The following is a 23,518-nucleotide window of genomic DNA, read 5'->3' on the forward strand; positions in this document are numbered from 1 at the left end:
AAAGGGGGCCAGAAGAGAGAGGTAATGGGTGTCACGTGAGGGGGGGAGGGAGGGAGTGTCAGGAGAGCAAGCATGGAGTGAAAGAGCATGGACTGGCAGAAGAGGGGGATAGAGTGTCAGTAGAGAGGCCAAAGGGGGCCAGAAGAGAGAGGTAATGGGTGTCAGGTGAGGGAGAGATGGAGTGTCAGGAGAGAGGCCAAAGGGGGCCAGAAGAAAGAGGTAATGGGTGTCAGGTGAGGGAGAGATGGAGTGTCAGGAGAGCAAGCATGGAGTGAAGGAGCATGGACTGCCAGAAGAGGGGGATAGTGTGTCATTAGAGAGGCCAAAGGGGGCCAGAAGAGAGAGGTAAAGGGTGTCACGTGAGGGGGGGAGGGAGGGAGTGTCAGGCGAGCAAGCATGGAGTGAAAGAGCACGGACTGGCAGAAGAGGGGGATAGAGTGTCAGTAGAGTGGCCAAAGGGGGCCAGAAGAGACAGGTAATGGGTGTCACGTGAGGGGGGGAGGGAGGGAGTGTCAGGCGAGCAAGCATGGAGTGAAAGAGCATGGACTGGCAGAAGAGGGGGATAGAGTGTCAGTAGAGAGGCCAAAGGGGGCCAGAAGAGAGAGGTAATGGGTGTCACGTGAGGGGGGAGGGAGGGAGTGTCAGGCGAGCAAGCATGGAGTGAAAGAGCACGGACTGGCAGAAGAGGGGGATAGAGTGTCAGTAGAGAGGCCAAAGGGGGCCAGAAGAGAGAGGTAATGGGTGTCACGTGAGGGAGGGAGTGTCAGGAGAGCAAGCATGGAGTGAAAGAGCATGGACTGGCAGAAGAGGGGGATAGAGTGTCAGTAGAGAGGCCAAAGGGGGCCAGAAGAGAGAGGTAATGGGTGTCACGTGAGGGAGGGATGGAGTGTCAGGCGAGCAAGCATGGAGTGAAAGAGCATGGACTGGCAGAAGAGGGGGATAGAGTGTCAGTAGAGAGGCCAAAGGGGGCCAGAAGAGAGAGGTAATGGGTGTCACGTGAGGGGGGGAGGGAGGGAGTGTCAGGAGAGCAAGCATGGAGTGAAAGAGCATGGACTGGCAGAAGAGGGGGATAGAGTGTCAGTAGAGAGGCCAAAGGGGGCCAGAAGAGACAGGTAATGGGTGTCACGTGAGGGGGGGAGGGAGGGAGTGTCAGGCGAGCAAGCATGGAGTGAAAGAGCACGGACTGGCAGAAGAGGGGGATAGAGTGTCAGTAGAGTGGCCAAAGGGGGCCAGAAGAGAGAGGTAATGGGTGTCACGTGAGGGGGGGAGGGAGGGAGTGTCAGGCGAGCAAGCATGGAGTGAAAGAGCATGGACTGGCAGAAGAGGGGGATAGAGTGTCAGTAGAGAGGCCAAAGGGGGCCAGAAGAGAGAGGTAATGGGTGTCACGTGAGGGGGGGAGGGAGGGAGTGTCAGGAGAGCAAGCATGGAGTGAAAGAGCATGGACTGGCAGAAGAGGGGGATAGAGTGTCAGTAGAGAGGCCAAAGGGGGCCAGAAGAGAGAGGTAATGGGTGTCACGTGAGGGGGGGAGGGAGGGAGTGTCAGGAGAGCAAGCATGGAGTGAAAGAGCATGGACTGCCAGAAGAGGGGGATAGAGTGTCAGTAGAGAGGCCAAAGGGGGCCAGAAGAGAGAGGTAATGGGTGTCACGTGAGGGGGGGAGGGAGGGAGTGTCAGGCGAGCAAGCATGGAGTGAAAGAGCATGGACTGCCAGAAGAGGGGGATAGAGTGTCAGTAGAGAGGCCAAAGGGGGCCAGAAGAGAGAGGTAATGGGTGTCACGTGAGGGGGGGAGGGAGGGAGTGTCAGGCGAGCAAGCATGGAGTGAAAGAGCATGGACTGGCAGAAGAGGGGGATAGAGTGTCAGTAGAGAGGCCAAAGGGGGCCAGAAGAGAGAGGTAATGGGTGTCACGTGAGGGGGGGAGGGAGGGAGTGTCAGGCGAGCAAGCATGGAGTGAAGGAGCATGGACTGGCAGAAGAGGGGGATAGAGTGTCAGTAGAGTGGCCAAAGGGGGCCAGAAGAGAGAGGTAATGGGTGTCACATGAGGGGGGGAGGGAGGGAGTGTCAGGAGAGCAAGCATGGAGTGAAAGAGCATGGACTGGCAGAAGAGGGGGATAGAGTGTCAGTAGAGAGGCCAAAGGGGGCCAGAAGAGAGAGGTAATGGGTGTCACGTGAGGGGGGGAGGGAGGGAGTGTCAGGAGAGCAAGCATGGAGTGAAAGAGCATGGACTGCCAGAAGAGGGGGATAGAGTGTCAGTAGAGAGGCCAAAGGGGGCCAGAAGAGAGAGGTAATGGGTGTCACGTGAGGGGGGGAGGGAGGGAGTGTCAGGAGAGCAAGCATGGAGTGAAAGAGCATGGACTGGCAGAAGAGGGGGATAGAGTGTCAGTAGAGAGGCCAAAGGGGGCCAGAAGAGAGAGGTAATGGGTGTCACGTGAGGGGGGGAGGGAGGGAGTGTCAGGCGAGCAAGCATGGAGTGAAAGAGCATGGACTGGCAGAAGAGGGGGATAGAGTGTCAGTAGAGAGGCCAAAGGGGGCCAGAAGAGAGAGGTAATGGGTGTCAGGTGAGAGAGGAGAGAGGAATGGAGTGTCAGGAGAGCAAGCATGGAGTGAAAGAGCATGGACTGGCAGAAGAGGGGGATAGAGTGTCAGTAGAGAGGCCAAAGGGGGCCAGAAGAGAGAGGTAATGGATGTCAGGTGAGAGAGGAATGGAGTGTCAGGAGAGCAAGCATGGAGTGAAAGAGCATGGACTGGCAGAAGAGGGGGATAGAGTGTCAGTAGAGAGGCCAAAGGGGGCCAGAAGAGAGAGGTAATGGGTGTCACGTGAGGGGGGAGGGAGGGAGTGTCAGGCGAGCAAGCATGGAGTGAAAGAGCACGGACTGGCAGAAGAGGGGGATAGAGTGTCAGTAGAGAGGCCAAAGGGGGCCAGAAGAGAGAGGTAATGGGTGTCACGTGAGGGAGGGAGTGTCAGGAGAGCAAGCATGGAGTGAAAGAGCATGGACTGGCAGAAGAGGGGGATAGAGTGTCAGTAGAGAGGCCAAAGGGGGCCAGAAGAGAGAGGTAATGGGTGTCACGTGAGGGAGGGATGGAGTGTCAGGCGAGCAAGCATGGAGTGAAAGAGCATGGACTGGCAGAAGAGGGGGATAGAGTGTCAGTAGAGAGGCCAAAGGGGGCCAGAAGAGAGAGGTAATGGGTGTCACGTGAGGGGGGGAGGGAGGGAGTGTCAGGAGAGCAAGCATGGAGTGAAAGAGCATGGACTGGCAGAAGAGGGGGATAGAGTGTCAGTAGAGAGGCCAAAGGGGGCCAGAAGAGACAGGTAATGGGTGTCACGTGAGGGGGGGAGGGAGGGAGTGTCAGGCGAGCAAGCATGGAGTGAAAGAGCACGGACTGGCAGAAGAGGGGGATAGAGTGTCAGTAGAGTGGCCAAAGGGGGCCAGAAGAGAGAGGTAATGGGTGTCACGTGAGGGGGGGAGGGAGGGAGTGTCAGGCGAGCAAGCATGGAGTGAAAGAGCATGGACTGGCAGAAGAGGGGGATAGAGTGTCAGTAGAGAGGCCAAAGGGGGCCAGAAGAGAGAGGTAATGGGTGTCACGTGAGGGGGGGAGGGAGGGAGTGTCAGGAGAGCAAGCATGGAGTGAAAGAGCATGGACTGGCAGAAGAGGGGGATAGAGTGTCAGTAGAGAGGCCAAAGGGGGCCAGAAGAGAGAGGTAATGGGTGTCACGTGAGGGGGGGAGGGAGGGAGTGTCAGGAGAGCAAGCATGGAGTGAAAGAGCATGGACTGCCAGAAGAGGGGGATAGAGTGTCAGTAGAGAGGCCAAAGGGGGCCAGAAGAGAGAGGTAATGGGTGTCACGTGAGGGGGGGAGGGAGGGAGTGTCAGGCGAGCAAGCATGGAGTGAAAGAGCATGGACTGCCAGAAGAGGGGGATAGAGTGTCAGTAGAGAGGCCAAAGGGGGCCAGAAGAGAGAGGTAATGGGTGTCACGTGAGGGGGGGAGGGAGGGAGTGTCAGGCGAGCAAGCATGGAGTGAAAGAGCATGGACTGGCAGAAGAGGGGGATAGAGTGTCAGTAGAGAGGCCAAAGGGGGCCAGAAGAGAGAGGTAATGGGTGTCACGTGAGGGGGGGAGGGAGGGAGTGTCAGGCGAGCAAGCATGGAGTGAAGGAGCATGGACTGGCAGAAGAGGGGGATAGAGTGTCAGTAGAGTGGCCAAAGGGGGCCAGAAGAGAGAGGTAATGGGTGTCACATGAGGGGGGGAGGGAGGGAGTGTCAGGAGAGCAAGCATGGAGTGAAAGAGCATGGACTGGCAGAAGAGGGGGATAGAGTGTCAGTAGAGAGGCCAAAGGGGGCCAGAAGAGAGAGGTAATGGGTGTCACGTGAGGGGGGGAGGGAGGGAGTGTCAGGAGAGCAAGCATGGAGTGAAAGAGCATGGACTGCCAGAAGAGGGGGATAGAGTGTCAGTAGAGAGGCCAAAGGGGGCCAGAAGAGAGAGGTAATGGGTGTCACGTGAGGGGGGGAGGGAGGGAGTGTCAGGAGAGCAAGCATGGAGTGAAAGAGCATGGACTGGCAGAAGAGGGGGATAGAGTGTCAGTAGAGAGGCCAAAGGGGGCCAGAAGAGAGAGGTAATGGGTGTCACGTGAGGGGGGGAGGGAGGGAGTGTCAGGCGAGCAAGCATGGAGTGAAAGAGCATGGACTGGCAGAAGAGGGGGATAGAGTGTCAGTAGAGAGGCCAAAGGGGGCCAGAAGAGAGAGGTAATGGGTGTCAGGTGAGAGAGGAGAGAGGAATGGAGTGTCAGGAGAGCAAGCATGGAGTGAAAGAGCATGGACTGGCAGAAGAGGGGGATAGAGTGTCAGTAGAGTGGCCAAAGGGGGCCAGAAGAGAGAGGTAATGGGTGTCACGTGAGGGGGGGAGGGAGGGAGTGTCAGGCGAGCAAGCATGGAGTGAAAGAGCATGGACTGGCAGAAGAGGGGGATAGAGTGTCAGTAGAGAGGCCAAAGGGGGCCAGAAGAGAGAGGTAATGGGTGTCACGTGAGGGGGGGAGGGAGGGAGTGTCAGGAGAGCAAGCATGGAGTGAAAGAGCATGGACTGGCAGAAGAGGGGGATAGAGTGTCAGTAGAGAGGCCAAAGGGGGCCAGAAGAGAGAGGTAATGGGTGTCAGGTGAGGGAGGGATGGAGTGTCAGGCGAGCAAGCATGGAGTGAAAGAGCATGGACTGGCAGAAGAGGGGGATAGAGTGTCAGTAGAGTGGCCAAAGGGGGCCAGAAGAGAGAGGTAATGGGTGTCAGGTGAGGGGGGGGGAGGGAGTGTCAGGAGAGCAAGCATGGAGTGAAAGAGCATGGACTGGCAGAAGAGGGGGATAGAGTGTCATTAGAGAGGCCAAAGGGGGCCAGAAGAGAGAGGTAATGGGTGTCAGGTGAGGGGGGGGGGGAGGGAGTGTCAGGCGAGCAAGCATGGAGTGAAAGAGCATGGACTGGCAGAAGAGGGGGATAGAGTGTCAGTAGAGTGGCCAAAGGGGGCCAGAAGAGAGAGGTAATGTAGTGATACACGAAATTGCAACCTTGCCAATCAGGGCTTTAGATGACAGCATTAGCCGCTGAAAGCCAATAGTGTATTCAAGGTATGTGCTAAAAATGCTGACAGTAGTCTGTTGTAGCACTTTCATTATGCAGTAGTGAGCTACAAGGAATATGCAGGCCTAGTATGAAATAGGTCAAATTAAGCATTGTTGATAGACAGGCAGGGAGGGCCCCTAGCTATGTAGCTAATAGGTATTTTTGGAGTGTTTGGAACATCATGGCACCTATATAGCGCTTAGATAGCCAGTCTTAAGCGCTATAAACACTAAGCTATGAGTGCATGCCTTTTAGAGCTTGCAGATGGGGTTAATACATCCCTGCTTCCCTTAGAATATTCAGCCTCACTAACGGTAGGCCTGGCTCCAAGCTAATCTTCCTTTTCTCTGGGAAGGTACTGATAAGACATTCCTCAGCCAGCGCAGATGGGAACCAAGGGAGGGGGTAGGAGCGAGCAGGGAGCATCTCAGAGAGAGCTGGGTTTTTTCCATGAACCAGCCTCACAGAGAAAGTTCTGGAACTATGCGTCATGGTGACTGACAGCAAGAGATTATAAAACATCCATGCACACATGGGATCAGGGGGAGATCGCCTGTGGACTTGATTCGTGTACAGTCAGGTGCCCGGAATTGGCTCTCACGGTGTCCTCCAGCCTTGTTTTTCTATGAGAAACCCAGGTCTCCCAGGGCTGAGATTAAGGGACGTAAGACTGTGTTTCTCTATGTTTCTCTATATTTCTCTATGTTTCTCTATGTTTATCTAAGTTCCATGTTTCACTATATTTTGCATTGCTCTTTGTTTTATGCTTTGTAATATTCTCTAACTTGAATCCCAAATGTATATGAAATTCACTGCTTAGAATAAATATGCTAACACTTTGAGGGTGTCATTTGTCACTTGCATGAGATCACTGCTCAGCACAATAGAACCTGTATTTTGGGCTGAATTGGGTATTTTTGCTCTCAAAGGGCTGGCCCCGAGGAAGATTTTGCCCAATATCAAGACATTTGGTGGCAGCTTTGTGGGATTTGTGAAGAGCAGTGCCATGCTGACATGACAAATGGTGTGAGAGAACACAGTGTAGAGTGGGGAGCAGGCTGTCGCATTTCCTTGATGGTCTCACTGCAGCTCTGAGACTTCAAAAGGCAGCAATGTTGTGTCGGCTTGCCGTGGCCGATAGCTTGTGTGGTTAAGACTCCCTTCAGTAAATCAGTCGTGACTGACTTATTGCATGGGATTGGTGCCAGGGAGTACAAGGCAATAAACGAGCGGGAAATGGCTTTGTTTAAAGCACTCCGATGAATGGTTAAGAAAGATGTATGCTCAATTAGAAAAAGAATTTTATCATGTGGTTTCCCAGTTTAAAGTTGTAATTTGGAATGCATAATGAGACGGAGTTCTCATCTCTATTCTGTCATGAGGGCAGGAAAAAAAAAATAATTGCAGGGATTTGACATGCAAATTGTGAATAGTGATTTAACCATTGACTCAGCCCCAGTGTGCTAGCGAGTGGGGGCTGTAATGTTCGGAGGCGAAGGTTCGTCTTTTTTGATATATGCTTTTGAAGGGTTGGCATTCCTGAATAATGAGGAAGGGGAATGAGCCATGCTTAGGAGAATGAGTAACATCTGTGCTGAGAGCCTAAAGAGTTTTTTCTTTCTTTTGGCAACTGTAAAATTCCATGTGCTAATGGTGGCAAATTCTGTTTAAAGGAAACACACTAAAATGGTTATATTGCATTTTAGGCTGTGCCATGCTTATATTGGGTGAGAGACTCACTTAAAAGGAAAGTGAGTGAATGTTATTTGGATTTTCGATTTTTGTGTACTGATTTGAAATTGCAGAATCAGTTTGCAATGGTTGGGGGGAAAAACAATTTATATTTTTCTAAATTGCCCCTGGAGTATTTTTGACTGTCCCCATGCTATGCCATGGATTTGTGCTGTTGCCTTATAAGTGATGTATGATTTGGAAATAGTGTCCTGTTGACTGTGATACATGGGGAAAAATGTTGTTGACACATTAAACAGCCCACAAGCAATAGAGTGTGGGTTGTTCTTGCAGAAAAAAAAACGTGCAGGGAGCTGCACTAAATATGGCATTTTTATTTTTAAATGCACTGAAATGAGTGGTTATAGTTTGGCAATGGTACAACAGAATTGACATCTGTGTGTGATAAGATAGCACAAAGATTTAATGGGTTGTGAGTTCTCTTGAAAGATCGCACATTACAAGAAAAGTGCCGCTTTTGAAAACAAGAGTCTTGCTGTGTGTGCAGAGCTTGTGCCTTGAAGCTGTCTTGGGCGAGGTGCGTGAAGGCAAACAAAAGCAGAAACAGTACAAGAAAGAGTTAATTTGGATGAACTGTCTGAAACGAGTGAAGCCGCCACAGTATAAGAGTTATAGGCAAAAGAGATAAGCTGCGTGGCGCTGCCAGGTGCACACGAAAGATAAACATGCCTGCATTCCTGAGGAAGGGGGAGCAAAAACAGAGAGCCGTTCAAAAAGTAAAGAATTTGCCCAGTAAACTGTGGTACGGAGCAAAGGCTTCATGCAGGATGGCAGACGGGCACATCACATCTGAACATTTACCTATGCATCTGTGAATGGGCCAAGAAAAGACAGCTGCCCATTCCAACAGACATTACTGTGCAAACCGCATTCCCATGTGATGTGATGTGATGTGAAGTGAAACGCTATTGCTGTGCAAGCTGCATTCCAATGCTCCATGTGATGTGAACTGAAGTAAAGCGCTGTGCACTGGAGAAGAAACCTCTAGGCGCTTTGAGAAGAGAAAATACACATCTGGCAAACTGCAAGCTACATTGCCAGGGGATGGAGTAACTGACAAAGACATTATGGCATTCCAGATGGAAGCAAAACTGACAAAAAGTGCTTAGCCGTTTTGCAAGAGACAACATGCAGAGCGGGGCTTTGAAGTACAACATGAACACTGCACATTAGCCATGATCCAGAAGCCACACGGCTTAGTGCAAGAATGAATGATTTGTTGAAGCAACAAAAGAAACTGGCTTAGACTATCGCACTCAAAGGGGTGGTTCAAAAACAGCAAACGCCCTTTGAAAAAATGACAAGTGAAAAAACCAGAGGCTTGAAAAGACACTGCTAAGAAAAGAAAGATAAATAAACAAAGCTGCTTGTACAACTGTAAGCGGTATTGGACTGAAAGACTTTACCTTTGAAAAATGGAGTGATGCCAGCAGGGCAACCTAAACCAAGATCATGGGACACTGGAAGCAAGTTGGCGCCTGGCATTTGTGATCGCTTTGGTGAAAAAGAAAAGCATTGTGCGACCTGGGTACTTACTATATGGCTTTGTAAAAGCACAGATCAGTCTGAGGTACCATTGACCAGCTATGATTGCATTGCACAAATGAGTTTGTGATTAGACAGTTACACCCCGTATGGTTGAGTGTAAATAAGCCCCCAGAAACATGCAGAAAGGTGATAAATAATTGCAGTAGCAATGACAAAGTGTGTAGTTACCTGATGAGACTTTTTGAAGATGGGGGTGGTATTATGGGAAGGGGTGGATAACGCTGATATTGAAGTTTTGATGAAATCCTAACATTTCTGTTTGTATTTTGCCTAGGCAAAGCACAACAAGACATTTTACAATATCAGGAAGTTAATATGCAGTTTGTGGGTGACACTGATCAAAGAAGGGTCAGACGCATTCTCAGAGAAAGCGAGCCACTGCGACATGCTATTTCAACTTTAACGTGCCCTGCACCGCACTCAATGCTGTAACCTGCAAATAGTGTCCAACAGAGTAATAACTTTTGCTGAACTGGCACGATGCAGACTTGTCTAATTATCAAGTATTTGATGCTACACATTTAAATGACATGTTTTGCCCTTTCTTGTTTAAAGGACTATGGACAATGAATTGTGGACTGTAACATCAGGCACCACATACAGCTGTGTGACACAGCAATTGAATGCTAACACATTGAAAAATGGTTTTTAAATGCACTGTTGAGATGAATCTGAAAAAACCAAATGGTTTTACTCTTCCAACTGAATGGCTTTAACCAGAGATGTTTTGTTTTTTGAAAAAAAAAATATTCTACATTGCACGTAGGCAGGAGAATGATTTATGAACTGTTGGGGCAGCAGAATTATGCAAGCAGGAGCGTAATTTATTTTGAGATAAGATGAGTGCGCACATCAAAGTCACCTGTGCGTAGGTTAAGATTCTTAATTGAAGTAATGCTGCCAAGTGTATGAGCTATAATTTGAAATGGTAATCTTTGAAACACTGGATACTTTTACAGCCAGCTTAAGGCAGGTAAATGAAACCATGACTGACTTGATGTTTGATTTTATGACACAGAGTGTGACACGGTTTTTGTTAAACCAACCAGTTTCATGTTTTTGTGGGGACAGCTGTCTCCAGCACACTAATGCAAAGAGTCACCTTTTGATTGTAAACATTTGGAATAATTCTTTGGAAAAGCGCTACAAACGAGTATCCACATGGAATTGCTAGTGTACTGGCCTGGCACATTGTCAGGCATCTTTTGTCACTGAATGGATACCATTTGTTTAATTTGTCTAATGTGATGTTTTTTCTGACCAAGAACTGCAGCGAGTGTTCTCGCCAAGATTTTATGAACTATAACTTGACTAAATGAATTTTTTCCATGGTGTGATGAAACAGCCACTGCCGGATAGTAGTATGGTGTTTGTGGCTAAAGTTAATATTGTATATGGTAGATATCCCACTTGAAGAAGGGTATTCTCCAAGTCACAGAAGGTAGACACTGTGAACCTGTTGGATTTTCCAGTAGTAAGACAACATGTAAATGGTAGACTGGTAATGCACACCTTCATTATTACAGTGCTACACTTAGACATAGATTTATCATGAGGCAATGTTTCCTTAGTACTACCAAGCTGCTACAAATGGAGTCCATTTCTATGGCCCATCACTAGAGTGCGCGTAGCTAGGGAGCTAGATTCATTAATTGCAGGAGCTTTATATGCTTGTGACATAGAAACTGTGCACAATAAGCTAGCCACTATGGGTTCTGATGCCAGCTCTGCTATAGAACTTCTGGCCTAGTGGGGCCCATTGATATGCCCAGCACTGCTACAAGTATTGACAGCCAATTGAAGATGACAGAATTTTAGACATGAAGACATTTTTGTCTGCCATAGGGCAGGTCAACAAGAATGCTAAATACACACAATGCATTGTATGGCAAACATTGTTAAATCAGCAGGTGTTGGCTTTTTACTGGGTGGGGGCGACCATCCTCCACACACTGGCACGCAGAGCTACAGTTACCAGCATACATATGGATTGAATTGCTTGCTTTTTGATTGCATGAATAACACATGCCATGCTTTGATGTAAATTAGTAGAATTGTTTTTATTTAGACAACCTGGTGCCCATGGGTTCACCTTGTTCACGAAATTAGATGGTCTCTGGTTGGGTTCCACCTACCTGGGGGAAGTGTCTAGTCACACAGCCCATAGTCACGCTTGAATGCCCTGGGATCAGGGGGAGGGTAGGCCCTTAGGGTGAAAGGCTGCCAGGTTTTAGAATTGGTAACCATACATAAATGCAATAGTGCATTGTAGATTAGACTACACCGGATTGCCTTGACATTCTAACTGCATGCTGCTTTTTAACTGACAATCAGTTATACAAAATTGATTTAGGTATTTTTGTGTAGGCCATGTTTTGGCTAGAGTAAATGTCCATGTTCACTTGGTGCAGGTATTTTTTGTGTAGGCCAGGTTTTGGCAAGGGTATATGTCACTGTTCACTTTGTGTACATTTTTGTTTAGGTAGTGTTTTACCTTGCATGCCACGCTAACTAACCGCTATAAGATAGTTTGCTTAAACCTCTTGCAAAGCCCCAAGGTCTTTATCACTGCACTAAATACTATATTGATAGGTATTAGTCAGCATTTGTCGCACAAACGTTGAATAGGGGTGGAATGTAGTGATACACGAAATTGCAACCTTGCCAATCAGGGCTTTAGATGACAGCATTAGCCGCTGAAAGCCAATAGTGTATTCAAGGTATGTGCTAAAAATGCTGACAGTAGTCTGTTGTAGCACTTTCATTATGCAGTAGTGAGCTACAAGGAATATGCAGGCCTAGTATGAAATAGGTCAAATTAAGCATTGTTGATAGACAGGCAGGGAGGGCCCCTAGCTATGTAGCTAATATGTATTTTTGGAGTGTTTGGAACATCATGGCACCTATATAGCGCTTAGATAGCCAGTCTTAAGCGCTATAAACACTAAGCTATGAGTGCATGCCTTTTAGAGCTTGCAGATGGGGTTAATACATCCCTGCTTCCCTTAGAATATTCAGCCTCACTAACGGTAGGCCTGGCTCCAAGCTAATCTTCCTTTTCTCTGGGAAGGTACTGATAAGACATTCCTCAGCCAGCGCAGATGGGAACCAAGGGAGGGGGTAGGAGCGAGCAGGGAGCATCTCAGAGAGAGCTGGGTTTTTTCCATGAACCAGCCTCACAGAGAAAGTTCTGGAACTATGCGTCATGGTGACTGACAGCAAGAGATTATAAAACATCCATGCACACATGGGATCAGGGGGAGATCGCCTGTGGACTTGATTCGTGTACAGTCAGGTGCCCGGAATTGGCTCTCACGGTGTCCTCCAGCCTTGTTTTTCTATGAGAAACCCAGGTCTCCCAGGGCTGAGATTAAGGGACGTAAGACTGTGTTTCTCTATGTTTCTCTATATTTCTCTATGTTTCTCTATGTTTATCTAAGTTCCATGTTTCACTATATTTTGCATTGCTCTTTGTTTTATGCTTTGTAATATTCTCTAACTTGAATCCCAAATGTATATGAAATTCACTGCTTAGAATAAATATGCTAACACTTTGAGGGTGTCATTTGTCACTTGCATGAGATCACTGCTCAGCACAATAGAACCTGTATTTTGGGCTGAATTGGGTATTTTTGCTCTCAAAGGGCTGGCCCCGAGGAAGATTTTGCCCAATATCAAGACAGGTAATGGGTGTCAGGTGAGGGAGAGATGGAGTGTCAGTAGAGTGGCCAAAGGGGGCCAGAAGAGAGAGGTAATGGGTGTCAGGTGAGGGAGGGATGGAGTGTCAGGAGAGCAAGCATGGAGTGAAAGAGCATGGACTGGCAGAAGAGGGGGATAGAGTGTCAGTAGAGAGGCCAAAGGGGGCCAGAAGAGAGAGGTAATGGGTGTCACGTGAGGGGGGGAGGGAGGGAGTGTCAGGAGAGCAAGCATGGAGTGAAAGAGCACGGACTGGCAGAAGAGGGGGATAGAGTGTCAGTAGAGAGGCCAAAGGGGGCCAGAAGAGAGAGGTAATGGGTGTCACGTGAGGGGGGGAGGGAGGGAGTGTCAGGCGAGCAAGCATGGAGTGAAAGAGCACGGACTGGCAGAAGAGGGGGATAGAGTGTCAGTAGAGAGGCCAAAGGGGGCCAGAAGAGAGAGGTAATGGGTGTCAGGTGAGGGAGGGATGGACTGTCAGGAGAGCAAGCATGGAGTGAAAGAGCATGGAATGGCAGAAGAGGGGGATAGAGTGTCAGTAGAGAGGCCAAAGGGGGCCAGAAGAGAGAGGTAATGGGTGTCACGTGAGAGAGGAATGGAGTGTCAGGAGAGCAAGCACGGAGTGAAAGAGCACGGACTGGCAGAAGAGGGGGATAGAGTGTCAGTAGAGAGGCCAAAGGGGGCCAGAAGAGAGAGGTAATGGGTGTCACGTGAGGGGGGGAGGGAGGGAGTGTCAGGCGAGCAAGCATGGAGTGAAAGAGCACGGACTGGCAGAAGAGGGGGATAGAGTGTCAGTAGAGAGGCCAAAGGGGGCCAGAAGAGAGAGGTAATGGGTGTCACGTGAGGGGGGAGGGAGGGAGTGTCAGGAGAGCAAGCATGGAGTGAAAGAGCATGGACTGGCAGAAGAGGGGGATAGAGTGTCAGTAGAGTGGCCAAAGGGGGCCAGAAGAGAGAGGTAATGGGTGTCACATGAGGGGGGGAGGGAGGGAGTGTCAGGAGAGCAAGCATGGAGTGAAAGAGCATGGACTGGCAGAAGAGGGGGATAGAGTGTCAGTAGAGAGGCCAAAGGGGGCCAGAAGAGAGAGGTAATGGGTGTCACGTGAGGGGGGGAGGGAGGGAGTGTCAGGCGAGCAAGCATGGAGTGAAAGAGCATGGACTGGCAGAAGAGGGGGATAGAGTGTCAGTAGAGTGGCCAAAGGGGGCCAGAAGAGAGAGGTAATGGGTGTCAGGTGAGGGAGGGATGGAGTGTCAGGAGAGCAAGCATGGAGTGAAAGAGCATGGACTGGCAGAAGAGGGGGATAGAGTGTCAGTAGAGAGGCCAAAGGGGGCCAGAAGAGAGAGGTAATGGGTGTCACGTGAGGGAGGGGGGGAGGGAGTGAGTGTCAGGCGAGCAAGCATGGAGTGAAAGAGCATGGACTGCCAGAAGAGGGGGATAGAGTGTCAGTAGAGTGGCCAAAGGGGGCCAGAAGAGAGAGGTAATGGGTGTCACGTGAGGGAGGGAGTGAGTGTCAGGAGAGCAAGCATGGAGTGAAAGAGCATGGACTGCCAGAAGAGGGGGATAGAGTGTCAGTAGAGAGGCCAAAGGGGGCCAGAAGAGAGAGGTAATGGGTGTCAGGTGAGGGAGGGATGGAGTGTCAGGAGAGCAAGCATGGAGTGAAAGAGCATGGACTGGCAGAAGAGGGGGATAGAGTGTCAGTAGAGTGGCCAAAGGGGGCCAGAAGAGACAGGTAATGGGTGTCAGGTGAGGGAGGGAGGGAGGGAGTGTCAGGCGAGCAAGCATGGAGTGAAAGAGCATGGACTGGCAGAAGAGGGGGATAGAGTGTCAGTAGAGAGGCCAAAGGGGGCCGGGAGGGAGGGAGTGTCAGGAGAGCAAGCATGGAGTGAAAGAGCACGGACTGGCAGAAGAGGGGGATAGAGTGTCAGTAGAGAGGCCAAAGGGGGCCAGAAGAGAGAGGTAATGGGTGTCACGTGAGGGGGGGAGGGAGGGAGTGTCAGGCGAGCAAGCATGGAGTGAAAGAGCACGGACTGGCAGAAGAGGGGGATAGAGTGTCAGTAGAGTGGCCAAAGGGGGCCAGAAGAGAGAGGTAATGGGTGTCACGTGAGGGGGGGAGGGAGGGAGTGTCAGGCGAGCAAGCATGGAGTGAAAGAGCATGGACTGGCAGAAGAGGGGGATAGAGTGTCAGTAGAGAGGCCAAAGGGGGCCAGAAGAGAGAGGTAATGGGTGTCACGTGAGGGGGGGAGGGAGGGAGTGTCAGGCGAGCAAGCATGGAGTGAAAGAGCATGGACTGCCAGAAGAGGGGGATAGAGTGTCAGTAGAGTGGCCAAAGGGGGCCAGAAGAGAGAGGTAATGGGTGTCAGGTGAGGGAGGGATGGACTGTCAGGAGAGCGAGCATGGAGTGAAAGAGCACGGACTGGCAGAAGAGGGGGATAGAGTGTCAGTAGAGAGGCCAAAGGGGGCCAGAAGAGAGAGGTAATGGGTGTCAGGTGAGGGAGGGATGGACTGTCAGGAGAGCAAGCATGGAGTGAAAGAGCATGGACTGGCAGAAGAGGGGGATAGAGTGTCAGTAGAGAGGCCAAAGGGGGCCAGAAGAGAGAGGTAATGGGTGTCACGTGAGGGGGGGAGGGAGGGAGTGTCAGGCGAGCAAGCATGGAGTGAAAGAGCATGGACTGGCAGAAGAGGGGGATAGAGTGTCAGTAGAGAGGCCAAAGGGGGCCAGAAGAGACAGGTAATGGGTGTCACGTGAGGGGGGGAGGGAGGGAGTGTCAGGCGAGCAAGCATGGAGTGAAAGAGCATGGACTGGCAGAAGAGGGGGATAGAGTGTCAGTAGAGAGGCCAAAGGGGGCCAGAAGAGAGAGGTAATGGGTGTCACGTGAGGGGGGGAGGGAGGGAGTGTCAGGAGAGCAAGCATGGAGTGAAAGAGCATGGACTGCCAGAGGAGGGGGATAGAGTGTCAGTAGAGTGGCCAAAGGGGGCCAGAAGAGAGAGGTAATGGGTGTCAGGTGAGGGAGGGATGGAGTGTCAGGAGAGCAAGCATGGAGTGAAAGAGCATGGACTGCCAGAAGAGGGGGATAGAGTGTCAGTAGAGTGGCCAAAGGGGGCCAGAAGAGAGAGGTAATGGATGTCAGGTGAGAAAGGAATGGAGTGTCAGGAGAGCAAGCATGGAGTGAAAGAGCATGGACTGCCAGAGGAGGGGGATAGAGTGTCAGTAGAGTGGCCAAAGGGGGCCAGAAGAGAGAGGTAATGGGTGTCAGGTAAGGGAGGGATGGAGTGTCAGGAGAGCAAGCATGGAGTGAAAGAGCATGGACTGGCAGAAGAGGGGGATAGAGTGTCAGTAGAGTGGCCAAAGGGGGCCAGAAGAGAGAGGTAATGGGTGTCACGTGAGGGGGGAGGGATGGAGTGTCAGGAGAGCAAGCATGGAGTGAAAGAGCATGGACTGCCAGAGGAGAGGGATAGAGTGTCAGTAGAGAGGCCAAAGGGGGCCAGAAGAGACAGGTAATGGGTGTCAGGTGAGAAAGGAATGGAGTGTCAGGAGAGCAAGCATGGAGTGTAGGAGCATGGACTGCCAGAAGAGGGGGATAAAGTGTCATTAGAGAGGCCAAAGGGGGCCAGAAGAGAGAGGTAATGGGTGTCAGGTGAGAGAGGAATGGAGTGTCAGGAGAGCAAGCATGGAGTGAAAGAGCATGGACTGGCAGAAGAGGGGGATAGAGTGTCAGTAGAGAGGCCAAAGGGGGCCAGAAGAGAGAGGTAATGGGTGTCACGTGAGGGGGGGAGGGAGGGAGTGTCAGGCGAGCAAGCATGGAGTGAAAGAGGACGGACTGCCAGAAGAGGGGGATAGAGTGTCAGTAGAGAGGCCAAAGGGGGCCAGAAGAGAGAGGTAATGGGTGTCACGTGAGGGGGGGAGGGAGGGAGTGTCAGGCGAGCAAGCATGGAGTGAAAGAGCACGGACTGCCAGAAGAGGGGGATAGAGTGTCAGTAGAGAGGCCAAAGGGGGCCAGAAGAGACAGGTAATGGGTGTCACGTGAGGGGGGGAGGGAGGGAGTGTCAGGAGAGCAAGCATGGAGTGAAAGAGCATGGACTGGCAGAGGAGAGGGATAGAGTGTCAGTAGAGTGGCCAAAGGGGGCCAGAAGATTGAGGTAATGGGTGTCACGTGAGGGGGGGAGGGAGGGAGTGTCAGGAGAGCAAGCATGGAGTGAAAGAGCATGGACTGGCAGAAGAGGGGGATAGAGTGTCAGTAGAGTGGCCAAAGGGGGCCAGAAGAGAGAGGTAATGGGTGTCAGGTGAGAGAGGAATGGAGTGTCAGGCGAGCAAGCATGGAGTGAAAGAGCATGGACTGGCAGAAGAGGGGGATAGAGTGTCAGTAGAGAGGCCAAAGGGGGCCAGAAGAGACAGGTAATGGGTGTCACGTGAGGGGGGAGGGAGGGAGTGTCAGGCGAGCAAGCATGGAGTGAAAGAGCATGGACTGCCAGAAGAGGGGGATAGAGTGTCAGTAGAGTGGCCAAAGGGGGCCAGAAGAGAGAGGTAATGGGTGTCAGGTGAGAGAGGAATGGAGTGTCAGGAGAGCAAGCATGGAGTGAAAGAGCATGGACTGGCAGAAGAGGGGGATAGAGTGTCAGTAGAGAGGCCAAAGGGGGCCAGAAGAGACAGGTAATGGGTGTCACGTGAGGGGGGGAGGGAGGGAGTGTCAGGCGAGCAAGCATGGAGTGAAAGAGCATGGACTGCCAGAAGAGGGGGATAGAGTGTCAGTAGAGTGGCCAAAGGGGGCCAGAAGAGAGAGGTAATGGGTGTCAGGTGAGAGAGGAATGGAGTGTCAGGAGAGCAAGCATGGAGTGAAAGATCATGGACTGGCAGAAGAGGGGGATAGAGTGTCAGTAGAGAGGCCAAAGGGGGCCAGAAGAGACAGGTAATGGGTGTCACGTGAGGGGGGAGGGAGGGAGTGTCAGGCGAGCAAGCATGGAGTGAAAGAGCACGGACTGGCAGAAGAGGGGGATAGAGTGTCAGTAGAGTGGCCAAAGGGGGCCAGAAGAGAGAGGTAATGGGTGTCACGTGAGGGGGGGAGGGAGGGAGTGTCAGGCGAGCAAGCATGGAGTGAAAGAGCATGGACTGCCAGAAGAGGGGGATAGAGTGTCAGTAGAGTGGCCAAAGGGGGCCAGAAGAGAGAGGTAATGGGTCTCACGTGAGGGGGGGAGGGAGGGAGTGTCAGGAGAGCAAGCATGGAGTGAAAGAGCATGGACTGGCAGAAGAGGGGGATAGAGTGTCAGTGGAGTGGCCAAAGGGGGCCAGAAGAGAGAGGTAATGGGTGTCAGGTGAGGGAGGGATGGAGTGTCAGGAGAGCAAGCATGGAGTGAAAGAGCATGGACTGGCAGAAGAGGGGGATAGAGTGTCAGTAGAGAGGCCAAAGGGGGCCAGAAGAGAGAGGTAATGGGTGTCAGGTGAGGGGGGGAGGGAGGGAGTGTCAGGAGAGCAAGCATGGAGTGAAAGAGCATGGACTGGCAGAAGAGGGGGATAGAGTGTCAGTAGAGTGGCCAAAGGGGGCCAGAAGAGAGAGGTAATGGGTGTCAGGTGAGAGAGGAATGGAGTGTCAGGAGAGAAAGCATGGAGTGAAAGAGCATGGACTGGCAGAAGAGGGGGATAGAGTGTCAGTAGAGTGGCCAAAGGGGGCCAGAAGAGACAGGTAATGGGTGTCACGTGAGGGGGGGAGGGAGGGAGTGTCAGGAGAGCAAGCATGGAGTGAAAGAGCATGGACTGGCAGAGGAGAGGGATAGAGTGTCAGTAGAGTGGCCAAAGGGGGCCAGAAGAGAGAGGTAATGGGTGTCAGGTGAGAGAGGAATGGAGTGTCAGGAGAGCAAGCATGGAGTGAAAGAGCATGGACTGGCAGAAGAGGGGGATAGAGTGTCAGTAGAGTGGCCAAAGGGGGCCAGAAGAGAGAGGTAATGGGTGTCACGTGAGGGGGGGAGGGAGGGAGTGTCAGGCGAGCAAGCATGGAGTGAAAGAGCATGGACTGCCAGAAGAGGGGGATAGAGTGTCAGTAGAGAGGCCAAAGGGGGCCAGAAGAGAGAGGTAATGGGTGTCACGTGAGGGGGGGAGGGAGGGAGTGTCAGGCGAGCAAGCATGGAGTGAAAGAGCATGGACTGGCAGAAGAGGGGGATAGAGTGTCAGTAGAGTGGCCAAAGGGGGCCAGAAGAGAGAGGTAATGGGTGTCACGTGAGGGGGGGAGGGAGGGAGTGTCAGGCGAGCAAGCATGGAGTGAAAGAGCATGGACTGCCAGAAGAGGGGGATAGAGTGTCAGTAGAGAGGCCAAAGGGGGCCAGAAGAGAGAGGTAATGGGTGTCACGTGAGGGGGGGAGGGAGGGAGTGTCAGGCGAGCAAGCATGGAGTGAAAGAGCATGGACTGGCAGAAGAGGGGGATAGAGTGTCAGTAGAGTGGCCAAAGGGGGCCAGAAGAGAGAGGTAATGGGTGTCAGGTGAGAAAGGAATGGAGTGTCAGGAGAGCAAGCATGGAGTGAAAGAGCATGGACTGGCAGAAGAGGGGGATAGAGTGTCAGTAGAGAGGCCAAAGGGGGCCAGAAGAGAGAGGTAATGGGTGTCACGTGAGGGGGGGAGGGAGGGAGTGTCAGGCGAGCAAGCATGGAGTGAAAGAGCATGGACTGCCAGAAGAGGGGGATAGAGTGTCAGTAGAGAGGCCAAAGGGGGCCAGAAGAGAGAGGTAATGGGTGTCACGTGAGGGGGGGAGGGAGGGAGTGTCAGGCGAGCAAGCATGGAGTGAAAGAGCATGGACTGGCAGAAGAGGGGGATAGAGTGTCAGTAGAGTGGCCAAAGGGGGCCAGAAGAGAGAGGTAATGGGTGTCAGGTGAGGGAGGGATGGAGGGAGGGAGTGTCAGGCGAGCAAGCATGGAGTGAAAGAGCATGGACTGCCAGAAGAGGGGGATAGAGTGTCAGTAGAGTGGCCAAAAGGGGCCAGAAGAGAGAGGTAATGGGTGTCAGGTGAGAAAGGAATGGAGTGTCAGGAGAGCAAGCATGGAGTGAAAGAGCATGTACTGGCAGAAGAGGGGGATAGAGTGTCAGTAGAGTGGCCAAAGGGGGCCAGAAGAGAGAGGTAATGGGTGTCAGGTGAGAAAGGAATGGAGTGTCAGGAGAGCAAGCATGGAGTGAAAGAGCATGGACTGCCAGAAGAGGGGGATATAGTGTCAGTAGAGTGGCCAAAGGGGGCCAGAAGAGAGAGGTAATGGGTGTCAGGTGAGGGAGAGATGGAGTGTCAGGAGAGCAAGCATGGAGTGAAGGAGCATGGACTGCCAGAGGAGAGGGGGATAGAGTGTCAGTAGAGTGGCCAAAGGGGGCCAGAAGAGACAGGTAATGGGTGTCACGTGAGGGGGGGAGGGAGGGAGTGTCAGGAGAGCAAGCATGGAGTGAAAGAGCATGGACTGCCAGAAGAGGGGGATAGAGTGTCAGTAGAGTGGCCAAAGGGGGCCAGAAGAGAGAGGTAATGGGTGTCAGGTGAGGGAGAGATGGAGTGTCAGGCGAGCAAGCATGGAGTGAAAGAGCATGGACTGCCAGAGGAGAGGGGGATAGAGTGTCAGAGTGGCCAAAGGGGGCCAGAAGAGACAGGTAATGGGTGTCACGTGAGGGGGGGAGGGAGGGAGTGTCAGGAGAGCAAGCATGGAGTGAAAGAGCATGGACTGCCAGAAGAGGGGGATAGAGTGTCAGTAGAGAGGCCAAAGGGGGCCAGAAGAGAGAGGTAATGGGTGTCAGGTGAGGGAGAGATGGAGTGTTAGGCGAGCAAGCATGGAGTGAAAGAGCATGGACTGCCAGAAGAGGGGGATAGAGTGTCAGTAGAGAGGCCAAAGGGGGCCAGAAGAGAGAGGTAATGGGTGTCACGTGAGGGGGGGAGGGAGGGAGTGTCAGGCGAGCAAGCATGGAGTGAAAGAGCATGGACTGCCAGAAGAGGGGGATAGAGTGTCAGTAGAGAGGCCAAAGGGGGCCAGAAGAGAGGGGTAATGGGTGTCACGTGAGGGGGGAGGGAGGGAGTGTCAGGCGAGCAAGCATGGAGTGAAAGAGCATGGACTGCCAGAAGAGGGGGATAGTGTCAGTAGAGTGGCCAAAGGGGGCCAGAAGAGAGAGGTAATGGGTGTCAGGTGAGAGAGGAATGGAGTGTCAGGAGAGCAAGCATGGAGTGAAAGAGCATGGACTGCCAGAAGAGGGGGATAGAGTGTCAGTAGAGAGGCCAAAGGGGGCCAGAAGAGAGAGGTAATGGGTGTCAGGTGAGGGAGAGATGGAGTGTCAGGCGAGCAAGCATGGAGTGAAAGAGCATGGACTGCCAGAGGAGAGGGGGATAGAGTGTCAGTAGAGAGGCCAAAGGGGGGCAGAAGAGAGAGGTAATGGGTGTCAGGTGAGAAAGGAATGGAGTGTCAGGAGAGCAAGCATGGAGTGAAGGAGCATGGACTGCCAGAAGAGGGGGATAGAGTGTCAGTAGAGAGGCCAAAGGGGGCCAGAAGAGACAGGTAATGGGTGTCACGTGAGGGAGGGAGGGAGTGTCAGGCGAGCAAGCATGGAGTGAAAGAGCATGGACTGCCAGAAGAGGGGGATAGAGTGTCAGTAGAGTGGCCAAAGGGGGCCAGAAGAGAGAGGTAATGGGTGTCAGGTGAGAGAGGAATGGAGTGTCAGGAGAGCAAGCATGGAGTGAAGGAGCATGGACTGCCAGAAGAGGGGGATAGAGTGTCAGTAGAGAGGCCAAAGGGGGCCAGAAGAGAGAGGTAATGGGTGTCACGTGAGGGGGGGAGGGAGGGAGTGTCAGGCGAGCAAGCATGGAGTGAAAGAGCATGGACTGGCAGAGGAGAGGGATAGAGTGTCAGTAGAGTGGCCAAAGGGGGCCAGAAGAGAGAGGTAATGGGTGTCACGTGAGGGGGGGAGGGAGGGAGTGTCAGGCGAGCAAGCATGGAGTGAAAGAGCATGGACTGCCAGAAGAGGGGGATAGAGTGTCATTAGAGAGGCCAAAGGGGGCCAGAAGAAAGAGGTAATGGGTGTCACGTGAGGGGGGGAGGGAGGGAGTGTCAGGCGAGCAAGCATGGAGTGAAAGAGCATGGACTGGCAGAAGAGGGGGATAGAGTGTCAGTAGAGTGGCCAAAGGGGGCCAGAAGAGAGAGGTAATGGGTGTCACGTGAGTGGGGGAGGGAGGGAGTGTCAGGCGAGCAAGCATGGAGTGAAAGAGCATGGACTGGCAGAAGAGGGGGATAGAGTGTCAGTAGAGTGGCCAAAGGGGGCCAGAAGAGAGAGGTAATGGGTGTCAGGTGAGGGAGAGATGGAGTGTCAGGAGAGAGGCCAAAGGGGGCCAGAAGAAAGAGGTAATGGGTGTCAGGTGAGGGAGAGATGGAGTGTCAGGAGAGCAAGCATGGAGTGAAGGAGCATGGACTGCCAGAAGAGGGGGATAGTGTGTCATTAGAGAGGCCAAAGGGGGCCAGAAGAGAGAGGTAAAGGGTGTCACGTGAGGGGGGGAGGGAGGGAGTGTCAGGCGAGCAAGCATGGAGTGAAAGAGCATGGACTGGCAGAAGAGGGGGATAGAGTGTCAGTAGAGTGGCCAAAGGGGGCCAGAAGAGAGAGGTAATGGGTGTCAGGTGAGGGAGGGATGGAGGGAGTGTCAGGAGAGCAAGCATGGAGTGAAAGAGCATGGACTGGCAGAAGAGGGGGATAGAGTGTCAGTAGAGTGGCCAAAGGGGGCCAGAAGAGAGAGGTAATGGGTGTCAGGTGAGGGAGAGATGGAGTGTCAGGAGAGAGGCCAAAGGGGGCCAGAAGAAAGAGGTAATGGGTGTCAGGTGAGGGAGAGATGGAGTGTCAGGAGAGCAAGCATGGAGTGAAGGAGCATGGACTGCCAGAAGAGGGGGATAGTGTGTCATTAGAGAGGCCAAAGGGGGCCAGAAGAGAGAGGTAATGGGTGTCAGGTGAGGGGGGAGGGAGGGAGTGTCAGGCGAGCAAGCATGGAGTGAAAGAGCATGGACTGGCAGAAGAGGGGGATAGAGTGTCAGTAGAGAGGCCAAAGGGGGCCAGAAGAGAGAGGTAATGGGTGTCAGGTGAGGGGGGGAGGGAGGGAGTGTCAGGCGAGCAAGCATGGAGTGAAAGAGCATGGACTGACAGAAGAGGGGGATAGAGTGTCAGTAGAGTGGCCAAAGGGGGCCAGAAGAGAGAGGTAATGGGTGTCACGTGAGGGAGAGATGGAGTGTCAGGAGAGCAAGCATGGAGTGAAAGAGCATGGACTGGCAGAGGAGAGGGATAGAGTGTCAGTAGAGTGGCCAAAGGGGGCCAGAAGAGAGAGGTAATGGGTGTCACGTGAGGGGGGGGAGGGAGGGAGTGTCAGGCGAGCAAGCATGGAGTGAAAGAGCATGGACTGGCAGAAGAGGGGGATAGAGTGTCAGTAGAGTGGCCAAAGGGGGCCAGAAGAGAGAGGTAATGGGTGTCACGTGAGGGGGGGAGGGAGGGAGTGTCAGGCGAGCAAGCATGGAGTGAAAGAGCATGGACTGGCAGAAGAGGGGGATAGAGTGTCAGTAGAGTGGCCAAAGGGGGCCAGAAGAGAGAGGTAATGGGTGTCAGGTGAGAGAGGAATGGAGTGTCAGGAGAGCAAGCATGGAGTGAAAGAGCATGGACTGCCAGAAGAGGGGGATAGAGTGTCAGTAGAGAGGCCAAAGGGGGGCAGAAGAGAGAGGTAATGGGTGTCACGTGAGGGGGGGAGGGAGGGAGTGTCAGGCGAGCAAGCATGGAGTGAAAGAGCATGGACTGGCAGAGGAGAGGGATAGAGTGTCAGTAGAGTGGCCAAAGGGGGCCAGAAGAGAGAGGTAATGGGTGTCACGTGAGGGGGGGAGGGAGGGAGTGTCAGGCGAGCAAGCATGGAGTGAAAGAGCATGGACTGCCAGAAGAGGGGGATAGAGTGTCATTAGAGAGGC

General features: G+C 52.5%; 1 long non-coding RNA gene across 1 annotated transcript; it reads left to right on the forward strand.

Moving 5' to 3' along the window:
- The first annotated feature begins 410 nt into the window (after positions 1–410).
- LOC138471530 (uncharacterized) lies at positions 411–12,452 on the forward strand. The gene is made up of 2 exons (XR_011268459.1): positions 411–475; positions 9,173–12,452. It is a non-coding gene; the product is annotated as an uncharacterized lncRNA (long non-coding RNA).
- Positions 12,453–23,518: the final 11,066 nt, after the last annotated feature.

This window comes from Ambystoma mexicanum, chromosome 8 (assembly GCF_040938575.1).
Source record: "Ambystoma mexicanum isolate Mex_15411 chromosome 8, UKY_AmexF1_1, whole genome shotgun sequence".
NCBI classification, from domain to species: domain Eukaryota; kingdom Metazoa; phylum Chordata; class Amphibia; order Caudata; family Ambystomatidae; genus Ambystoma; species Ambystoma mexicanum.